The sequence below is a fragment of the Paramisgurnus dabryanus genome, chromosome 1 (genome assembly GCF_030506205.2).
Source record: "Paramisgurnus dabryanus chromosome 1, PD_genome_1.1, whole genome shotgun sequence".
Classification (NCBI taxonomy): Eukaryota; Metazoa; Chordata; class Actinopteri; order Cypriniformes; family Cobitidae; genus Paramisgurnus; species Paramisgurnus dabryanus.
This window is the reverse complement of record NC_133337.1, coordinates 9,364,836-9,376,959: the sequence shown is the minus strand read 5'-3', so window position 1 is coordinate 9,376,959 and position 12,124 is coordinate 9,364,836.

Below are 12,124 nucleotides of genomic sequence, written 5' to 3'. Positions count from 1 at the left end.
ATCTAAAAAGAAAAGAAAACTAAACGAATGGTTTACAAGTTTAATATGCATTTGTAAAGTAGCAAATGCATACATTTAATCAATCACATAGAAATTAATGCACTTATACTATGAAGTGGACGCGGGTCCGGATCAAGTTCCCGTCGGGTCCGGATCCGGACCGGAGTCCGGACTTTGAGAACCCCTGCTCTATAACATGCTTTTACTATTTACATTGCATACTGTCTGTAAACACATGCATTACAAAGGCAATGACTGACACATTTGTATTACATTATTAAGGACGCTACTATCATCCCAAAATCGCATACTGTAAAAGTTAGTTCTTAATTAGATGAATTCTTTGATCTTAAAAACAGTATTATATATAGTATGAGTATGGATTGTATGAATACATTCGGATCAAGGGGCAACATTCCAATCTTTCTGATGAAGCCAACACAAAAGAGACTTAAACGGCAATTTTTCGACGGGCCGCTAGAGACTGGCTCCAAAAGAAAGTCTATCCCCATAGACCCCCATGTTAAAATGCCTGACTTTACAGCGGAAAATAATTCGTTTGCAACCAGCCACCTCAGCTTCACCCACGTCCCGCCTCTATACCCATTTTCGGATATCTACGAAAGATGCGCAGTGACACGGTGCCAAGATGGCGACAATAGGCTCCACCAACTATTGCCTTAAAAAAGCTCTTCACAAACCTATGGGTGACGTCACGGACACTACGTCCATATTTTTACAGTCTATGATTTGAACCAGTGGTGGCTGGGGACTGCTCTTCCGAGGGGCGTGAATTCAAAATATGTATTTGGAGTGTCAGGTGAACCATGTGCATCACGTGTCTTGTAAAAATAAGTGCCTGCTGCACACGTGTCAAAACGCATTATAATAAAAGAAACGCTCACGTTCACAAAATACTCGCAAGACACTCCCTAAACAGTAAACTCTGATTACACATGTGGTTGAATATCTGGCAAACGCAAGCGTCTCTTTTATCATAAACCCCTTCACGCACTTATTTTGACAAGACCTGTGATGCACATAGGTTCACATGACGCTACGAACACATATTTTGAAATGAGGAACCAAACACATGACGGGCCACATACATGTTGTGACAAACTTCACATCGTGCACCCTCAAAAAAAAAAAGTCACCGGCCGCCACTGATTTGAACCTACAACATACGCCATATTTATACATCATTTGACATACATTGACATTACATCAAGTTAGTCGTTAACTGGAATGACGTTAAACAAGTGCAATTTAACAACACAGGACAGCTGTTTAATATATGTATTTGCATTTGAATAGAGCTGTGTTACCGCTTTCTACAATTTTTTTGGCCATTTTTGCCTTTATTAACCCGTTTAATGTCTTTTTTCTTATTTCTGAAAGCTCTAAAAGTGTTGATGTTGGCTCTGGGCAAGAAATTAAACTTTTAAATGAAAAAATAGATTGTCTTGATTAAAATGTATCAATGTCATGTGACTAGCATGACCAGATCAGTTTACTTCCTGCTTGCAAATTTGAACAAATAGAACTATCAAATTTTGTAGGTGGGGTCTACTACAGATATATTTTGAGGATTTTTTAATGGTCACAATTGTGACCGGTAGTATAACACACTGTTTCTAATGTAAATATGTCTCATTGAATTTGTATGAAGTCCGGCTATGCTGTTTACCACCGGTCACTATTGTGACCGAGTATAAAACCTAATATTTCACTTACTTAACCAACATAAAATCAAAGGCGGCATAAAGTTTGTGTGTTAGGGAGGTCTAAGGAGTAAATTGCATGTATTCAAATTCCAAAAAAACTTACTTTTAGCCTACTGTTTTTCGAATACTATGAATTTGGACATGCTACTCGCATCGCCTAATGCTTTTTACCTACTATGTAGTATGGAAGCAGGCGGTTTTAGACACAGTGCATATCAGTTACACACGGTTCAGGACAGCGGGGAAAAACCATCTATTCATGAAAAATTAATGACTTCCGTGTAAACCTGCAACATAAAAATGACAAAAATTCTCTAAAAACTATCTTAAACACACAATTGTATAAAAATACATACTTTTTAATGTCAAAAAACAAATGATCAAAATATGTACCCCAGCTGTCACTGGGGCTGTACCCTTTTTTAAAAAAACTAAAGAGATTTATTATTAGTATCTCAAAGGCACATATTGATATACATATCTATATCTAATCTTTTTAAAGGGTACTGCCCCAAAAACAGCTAGGGTACATATTTTGTCCTTTTTATCTAACATTATAGAAGAGGTGAATAACCACTGATTCTTTGTGGCAACACTGCAGAAGCTTTCGTAGAAAAACACAAGTCATGTTAAAAACTCATCTTAAGAAGAGCTCATCAAAGTAGGAGTCTGATGAAGGAGTCAACCTCCTCTTCTTCAATGTAACATAAAAAAGCACCATATCGGATCTTCTTTCATCCAGCTCGGCCCAGTGCAGGCCCACCATCCTAATACATAAGCCCATCTCTGGACATTGAGGAGGAATCCGGCATCAACCAACAAAGCGATCAATAAAACATGCAGCGCCAGGTGTTCAAAGCCATGGTAAACGCAGCTGCCGCGCAGGAGAGGCCTACAGACGTGCCTGTTTTGGCAGATGTGCGGGGAAGTAATGAGAGGCTCATACAACACAGGCCACGGTAGGTGGAGTAAGACTTTAGCTGCCGACCCCACCGCTCACCGAGAACAGAGAAAGAGGCCGTAGAGATGGAAAGTAAGAAATGATGGAGAAAAGTAATGAGGGAGATGGAGACGGGCGTACGCAAAACCACAGACCCGACTTTATAAATCGCCCATATGGCTGCGAAGCTGCACGCTAAGTTCCTGTAAAATGGGGTCAGATGCTAACTAAATCAAGACCGTGAGGAGAAAGACCCATTTTCCATTTCATTCTCGATCTAAATCCAATTCCGGTCAAAACTGAAGTGAGTGTCCGTGAGGGAACTCAAAGAGAAAGATAAACCACAACCGCACATTTCCAATATCACATCTGACGCCCAACACCCAGCGGAGAAACAGCGGATGCATTTTTTATAGCCCTGCGTGTAAAGATCTGCTTTATATGGCTATTTCTCTCTCACAGGTTAAAAAACAGCTTTAATTGGGTCCAGAGGATACAACACACCGCTCTCTTCAAAAGCGTAATTAAAATTGAGACGTCTTTTGCTCGACACAATCACCACTCGGAGATGCTTTATTGTTGAATAGAAGAGATGAGAAATCGGTTCATGAGCCTGGAAATGATATCAAAGCAATTGAATCAAAGTTTTATCATAACAACAGGAGGCAGCGTGAATATTGTGGTACCCGCTGACAGTCGATGGGGTTAATTGAGATGCGAGGCGATTCTACCGTTAGGCAAACACTCGCTTTGAAGGTGAATGGGAGAGGTGCGTGGCCCTCGGTTGCCCCCGCTCATCATTTATCATAATTACTTCGAGCAGAAATTACAACCGGCCCTGTTCAAATGTTCATCACGTCTGTTTCCTTGGACACTCGCACCTCATCATCACCGAACGAACAAGCTGTCAATCATCTCAAAGATCGCTGTCCTCAATCTATAAGGTGAGTGAGAGAGGGAATGAGAGCTAGAAATGCTTAGGATTAAAATAAATAAACCCATAAATTACTAGTGTTCCCATATATTTTTAATGACAACCGTATTGATTGTAGGTGTTTGAAGCTAAACAAGTGTATATCCCTGACCCCATGTGTGGAGGCCAACAACTACATTGGAATTGTATGAGGTGGGTGGAGTCTAGCACAGACCTAATGTGAAAAATATTTTGTGACGTTCCTGTAGTGTAACTGGTGGAGCACTGCATATGCAGCGCAAAAGGTTGTGGGTTCGAATCCCATGCAATATACATAGCGATCTATAGCAAATATAGCATAATTATAATGTATAGTAATGTTGATCTATATAACAGTTACTTTATTTTATAAAATAAAATATGTTAAATGCTTTATTCTGTTTGGTTAAGAACTGTTCCACGGTTGTTGAATATTTTTTTTGTAAAACGCACACCTACTGTCAAATGTTTTAAAATAACCACCAGAGCTAGTCTTTGTGGTAAGCAGGGTACAAGTATAATTGACTTATAAAATAATGCACAACGCCCATCGTCAATTATTCCTTACATACACTCACATAAAGGATTATTAGGAATACCTGTTCAATTGCTCTTTAATGCAATTATCTAATCAACCAATCACATGGCAGTTGCTTCATTGCATTTAAGGGTGTGGTCCTGGTCAAGACAATCTCCTGAACTCCAAACTGAATGTCAGAATGTGAAAGAAGGGTGATTTAAGCAATTTTGAGCGTGGCATGGTTGTTGGTGCCAGACGGGCCAGTCTGAGTATTTCACAATCTGCTCAGTTACTGGGATTTTCACGCATAACCATTTCTAGGGTTTACAAAAAATTGTGGGAAAAGGAAAAAACATCCAGTATGCGGCAGTCCTGTGAGTAAGAAAAAAACCTTGATGATGCTAGAGGTCAGAGGAGAATGGGCCGACTGATTCACGCTGATAGAATAGCAACTTTGACTGAAATAACCACTCTTACAACCGAGGTATGCAGCAAAGCATTTGTGAAGCCACAACACGCACAACCTTGAGGCGGGTGGGCTACAACAGCAGAAGACCCCACCGGGTACCACTCATCTTCACTACAAATACTGTAGGAAAAAGAGGATAGAATTTGCACAAGCTCAACTGGACAGTTGAAGACAGGAAAAATGTTGCCTGGTCTGATGAGTCTCGATTTCTGTTGAGACTTTCAGATGGTAGAGTCAGAATTTGGCATAAACAGACTGAGCATTGTTTCTGACCATATCCATCCCTATGACCATCATGCACCCATCCTCTGATGGCTACTTTCAGCAGGATAATGCACCATTGTCACAAAGCTCGAATAATTTCAAATTGGCTATTGTAAATGACAATGAGTTCACTGTACTAAAATGGCCCCCACAGTCACCAGATCTCAACCCAAAAGAGCATCTTTGGGATGTGGTGGAGCGGGAGCTTCGTGCCCTGGATGTGCATCCCGCAAATCTCCATCAAATGCAAGATGCTATCCTGTCAATATGGGCCAACATTTCTAAAGAATGCTTTCAGCACCTTGTTGAATCAATGCCACAAAGAATTAAGGCAGTTCTGAAGGTGAAAGGGGGTCAAACACAGTATTAGTATGGTGTTCCTAATAATCCTTTAGGCAAGTGTATTTCATATTATAATATAATATATCTTTAATAATGTCATTTTAATGCAAAGATGACATAGTTTAAAAAATCTTTGCTATGACAACTTGACATAAACCAATACATTATAACTTTTCATAAATCTGTCATAAACATGACATAGCAGAACAATAATCAAACTTAAGAAACTACCTAGCTTTATGGGCTAACATTACATTAAACTATTATTTGAATGTCATTAAGTGTTAATACTCTGTCAAATCGTTTTATGACAGCATCATGAATATTTTTCTTGACCTCAACTACAGTGGTACAAATTGAACTTAAAATGTCAATAAGTTTTAACAATCTGTCAAATCTTTGCGCTCTGCTTTCTCACCTTTTAAAGAATCCATCTAATGCCTAATATAACCATAATGTAAATGTAATGTAAAGTTCGAACGTCAATCACTTGATCTCAAGTCTGTAAAATTTTAGATAGAGATGCGCCTCTCCGGTAAAGTCATATTAATTACATGTCTTTGTTATCGCATCTAATACTTGTTACTCTGATGGACACACAGCACATCTGGCTTCCTCCACTAACACTAAAACCTCCCAAATCGAAAATGCAAAGCAAAACAGAACATGACAGATAATAAATATAATCATGGATTCGGTGACAAACTGCTCAAAAACATTTTGTGAACCAGCTCTGCGCAAAGCCCTTATATGGAGCTGGGCGTGTATTATGCAAATTGCCCACCTGTGCATGTGGCCGATCATTTAGAACACTCCAAATTTACTAATGCAAGAACAAGTAATAGAACAAATTCAGGTGTTGTGAATTTCATTTAAATACGAAAACTATAAACCCATGGAATTGATATGATCTTAAGTACACTGTTTTCATGTAAACTAGCACACAAAAGCACATCGAATATAAACAATATAACAATTTCAATAATACAAAAAATATGAAGGGAGGCAACTAAAAATGCAATACAATTATTTGGAGGGCTCAGGAGCCATAGTGTGACAGGTGCCACTTCACATTCAACCATCTCACATTCCAGTGCGTTTATACCAATCAACAAGCAGTAAGTATCTCTGAATGATCCGGCCCAGTCCAAAAGGAATCATGTTTTCCTTTTTTTGTGCTTGTTGGAAACAAAGACACTCATAATTCATGTTTAATATCAGCTCTGGAAGAGGCCACAAATGTAACGTACCAAATTCCAATTTGTTGCTCGATGAAAAATTTAAGAGTGATGAAATACTCATCAAGCCTCTTGTTTACATGACCCGGACCTTTGACCCACGTGTGGTGGCGTTGGCTGTGTTTGACGCCGTGTGTGTTTGTTCTCAAGGATTTTAATGTTTTATACTACAGCTTCTTCGTTCTGGTTGTGTTTGTGGTGCTGTGTTCAAACATTACTACGGGACACGGCTATCAGCCATTACACACGGCTTTGCAGCCTGAGACCTCTTTTTATTTACCAGTAAATGTTAGGGGCCACAATATGACACACACACACACACACACACACACACACACACACACACACACACACACACACACACACACACACACACACACACACACACACACACACACAGTATAGTAATGCAACAATTAGACCTGTAACAACTGGCAGAGCATGAGAGATAGTGGCACAAAGCTCATGCGTTCGATTCCTAGGGAACAAAGTATGTACAAATATGTATATAGATATGTATACATTTGGTACCAATATGTATTTTTGAGGTACTAATATGCACCCTTTTGTACAAATATGCACCTCTGAAGTATTAATATAAACTTTTTATGTGCACAGCTGTACTTTTTGAAAGGCCCCAGTGATGGTTAAGGTATTTGACTTTTTTCTGACAGTGTACCAATGAAATACCATGGTACAGTAACAAATGTGGCAATTATTCAGTACCAATGTACATAACTGTATTATATTTGCTTAATGCTAGAATCTCATGGATCTTAGCTGGAGTATTGTTAAATACGTTTTGATGCCACTGTAAATCAAAGCACAAGAGATTAACCACCTGATGTCACCGCACGCACCTTTTGCATGGGATCATGACTGCTTGTAAAACAATCTCACCAACACATCACACCTACCTTAACAAAGCCGGGAACTAAACTCTAATAGACATCTGTAAATAGCACGGTTATGTGGCACCGCATCTTTGAGGCAATCAGACAGGCGTAATGTTAAAACTCCTGCTAAAGGGGAATTGTGTGATTTCTTTTGTTAATTAATTCCATACCTGTCATTGCTCTCGACTCCACAATCTTGACACGTTTTGCGTACATGTGTATGCCACATAATTCATGGGTGGGGAAAGTGGCAAATATGTGTGTGTCATACAAAAAGTAAGTGTATCTCTCCCTTTCTCGCGCGCTCTCTCTCTCTCGCTCTCTCGAATTTTAATTGCAAGGTGCAAAGTGAAATGGCTTCACTTCCCGACAGTGTAAAGGAAGCAGGGTGTCAGTGTGAGTTGTGTGTGTGTATGCGTGTGTGTGTGTGTTGGGGGTGGAGTGACAGACACAGGAGTGGGTGAGCGGGTCCCCAAGGTGCACTCCAAGGAGCAATAGATAAAGATTCCCTTGGGAAATTTTTCTCATTAGTTTTCAGACACACTCCGGTAATTCCGTAGTGTCGGGTTACCGTTTGTCATGCGATCTAAAAAAAAACAAAAAAAGAAGGGAAATGTCACTCTTCATGCTTTGGTTCTTTTCTTTGGATACGTGGAAAAATTAGAAGCCTTCTTAACAAAGGTTCGATGCGCTGTTTACGCTGAGCTTGGATGCTAAATGCAGCGTGTGCCGTTTATTGGCCCTCTGCTGTGATAATCCCGTCTTTAATGAATAAATATGAGCCGTTCTCCATGTGGTAAATTGGTAATTGTCTTGTTTATTGTTCTAGAGTGGTGAAAGTCTACCGGGTAAAGATCTAATGTGCCAACACAAGGAAATGTGAGTCCAAAGCAGAAGGTGGCCAAGCAGCTGGAGAGTGTATGACTGTTGTGCCCCTGAGCAGGGCACTTAACCTCGGGTCGCCCCGGTGGGACTATTCATGCAATTATAGCACTGTAAGCAGTTTTAAGTAGAAAGCTAAATGCCGACGAGCTAACTAAATACAGTATTACAGTGCATGGGAGCACACAAGTGTGTGAAGGTTTGTGTACAGAATTACAATTATGTATGCATTATGATGCTTTAATTTAATGTTATTTATGAGTTTTTATCAGTTGTGTGATGCCTGAGATACAAACCTATGACCTTTACAGTACTACTGTACTGCTTTACTAGTCGAGCGACAAAAAAACACTACTGTATGTTAATTACTTAGTCTATAATTTGAAATAAGTAAGATCAAACCTACTAAAACAATATAACAAATAAAAATAAGGCCCTGATAAATTGGTTTTGGCTGTAGGTGGCATTTTGTTTATAAAATGGACGTTTTTGATCTGAAATCTAGATTGGATGAAGCGCATTCTTGTGCATCTGACATGTTTTGGCAATGTAAATGAGCATTTTTATCAGACTATTAATGGATTCTGCCAACAAACCTGTATTTCCAAATGCTCTGGGGCCGAGATTAAGCCAATTTGAAGTGAAAGTATTTGATGAACGTGTCGAGAGCATTCATGTTATATCTCATTTTTGACGGAGGTGGTGTTTAGCGGCTTTCATATTAATATGCCCATGTTTCTTGCTGTGTTTCTTTAAACAACATTTAATTATAATAATAAACTATATTAGCATTGTTTATTTTAATTATCATTAAATAAAATCATTATCCACTTTACATTAAGTCTAGCTAAGGGCCATTCTAACGGTAACAGGACTGATTTTTTAGCATAGATTTAACAAAATACATGAACTAGCTGCATTAAATATGTGCTTATAGCATGAAAACATTGTGAAAATTTGAGTGATTCACCCCATTTTTTAAAAATAAACAAATAACATCAAAGAAATAGGACAGAGACAAGACCGAGTCCCAAGATGGTTGAGTCTGAGTCAAGACCGAGTCCACATAAAGTTGGGTCTGATAAAAGCCTTAAGGTCTGATCTTACTTAATTCATGTTTTGTTAAAAATGTCAAAGTCAATGTGTGTTGGAATAACAGGACTGAGTAAAATCTTAAGGACATTACTACAAAAAAATCTGATTAATTTTATGCTTTATATAATTTTAGGTAAAATATAGAGTTAGAGAGCAGGAATGGATAAAAAAAGCTTTTAGTGCTTTTTAGTGTTTTATGTAGTTTTTATTAATGTTTTAATTATATAATTTAAATTTGGTGTAAGATTAACATACAGGACACTTTGCTTAATAATAAAATCTATTTAAGAGTTAGCTTTTTTGCATTTTTATACATATAATGTCCTGGAGACAGAAATGGCATCGATCCGGTGGAATGGCCCTTAGATATATGTATACACACACACACAGCACATAAAGCTAATTTATAGGCATAATATAAATCTGTACCCTGAACCAAACAATATGATGAACACAGGATGTTCTGAACATAAGTCGAACTAGTGTTTGAGGAGAACTGAGTATTGGACGTTTTTATTTCTCAGTTTGTCTCATTAATCCTCTCGCCACAAAAGCACCTCAGTTTTCTTGTCACTTGGCACACAAGACCTACCAAGATAAATGAATTCCTGGTTCGAAAGAAAAGATCTATGAATTCCACCACCCTCGACACAACAGAGACGCAACACAAGAAACTGCAAGGCCGGGTGGACATTTCTTGACTAAGGAGCAAGGAACAAAAAGCCGGAGTCTGACGCTTTATAAATTCTGCATCGCAATCAATATCGCTCTCTTCCTGTTCCAGCAAAATAATGAGTCATGAAAAAATCATGATATTCATTTCCAAAATGATAATAACACCCATGTCCATGTTATCCCACATGAGCACTGTTTGAGTTACAGTTTAAAGACAGGCAGGCGTGAGCTTATTAGGACCACGGTCAGACACGGGTGTCCATTGTGCCCGAGTGTTGCAGCGGTGACCCTGTCCACCGCTCACCCTCTGAGGTCACAGACAGGGTCAAACCTGCTCCCGGTTGATCACTTATGGCCACTTAACACAACAGAATGTAGAAATTTCACCTCTTGTTGCATAAGAAGGGCTATACGGAGAGCACCAGAAGCTGCATATTTTAAAACACCAGACTTCAATGGCTCAGACACATGCAAGCAATACTGTATCTAATTCTTTATCCAACCTTGGATGAGAAAGCAGTCCCCTTCTGATTTAACGCAGACCCCTGTACCACATTACCCGACTGTTTTTATTGATATTGCATGACGCAGGAGACTCCTTGCTCTTATTACACAAAGCGTCCAGAGATGTGCAGACAAAGCGCTACGAGATGGGCTGGGGTAAAGATCCAACCCAAACGAACACTAGAGTTTCTGAAAACTAAAGCACGGCCCCGTGTTGTGCGGTAATTCAAGGCCACACAGCCGAGCGTTGGAATAACACTGGCGGTTAAAGCTAGCCATTGTTGATTTTTATTGCCTTGAGTTTAGCATACCCATGTCAATATTTGGACTGGGCTCAGTCTCGGGCCTCCCATTGCAAGCGGATGTGACCTTCCATTTTTCTACGGCTGTGTGATTTAACACCGTCTAAAAAACAGATAAATGCCTCTCAGGCTCTCGTGAAGTTCTCTCTCCGTGGTTGTGGTTGCAGACAGATCCACAAAGAGAAGAAATATGCGCTCTCTTTGTCACTGCAAAAAGAAACATCGGCTTTCACAAGACGTAATTATTTAAGTGAACAAAAGCAGCTTATCAGCAAATTGACAAAGCAACTAAACTACAACTACCCACTTTATTACAAGGATCTAGCAGTACAGTAGTACAATCTGAGTATGCCCTAATTATAACAAAATGAATTATGGGTAACACGAAAGCGATTTAAAAGCCAAATGTTTCAAATTAAATTCTTTAGGCCTCACTTTCGTTCTACACCAAATTTAAGGTTCCCAGACTATTGTGTTTAATCTGCTATAGAGTGGCTGTACTGTAGATTGACTTACACCTGAAAACCACATCTAGCGTGAAGGCTCTTTTGTTGCCCCTGTTGAAGTGTCAGGACAGACAAAGAGATAGAGGACGTTCAGACGAGGCCTTAAGGATTTCGGTCCCTGGACATCTCGTGAAGCTTTCGTAAATCTGAATGGAACAAAGCACGGCACACGTTCACAGGCAAACACGAGACAAATAAATGCATGAACATACTCGCTGAAACATACATCAGGGAAAAACAAACAGAGTACAGGCGATGAGGGGGGAGGAATATGTTTTGTAGTGAAGAGAGGACAAGGAAGAGAAAGGTTAATGCCGACGTGTGAGTGCACATGACAGCGCTCGCATTCCGGCGAACACAAAACGAATTGCCCAGGGACTTTCATCTTCATATTCGCTGGCCCCTTTGCTCCCCTCTCCATTCAAACTTCAAATTTATTGCCTGGCTTTGGAGAGGCAGCGACGACCTTCAGAGGACCTCGCAGTCATCTATTCTACTCAAAGCTACCTAATTAGCGACATCACGGTTTAGGGTTTGCCAAATCATTGGCTACAATAATCAAAACGAGGGTTGTCAGGCCCGGATACAAGCCACTAAGCAAAACGCTCATCCTGGCTGAATACTAAGGGAGAAAATAATTACATCCACTCTGAGAACATGCTTACAATCATTAAAAGCACACAGGGAAAGAGAAGAGGAAGTAAAGCAGAGGGATCACAAGAAAATTCTGGTTCCGATGTTTTCAGTTCCCTAACAATTCTCCTACAGGTATTACTTTTTAAGCAGGAATTAGACATTCAAAAATTAGAAAA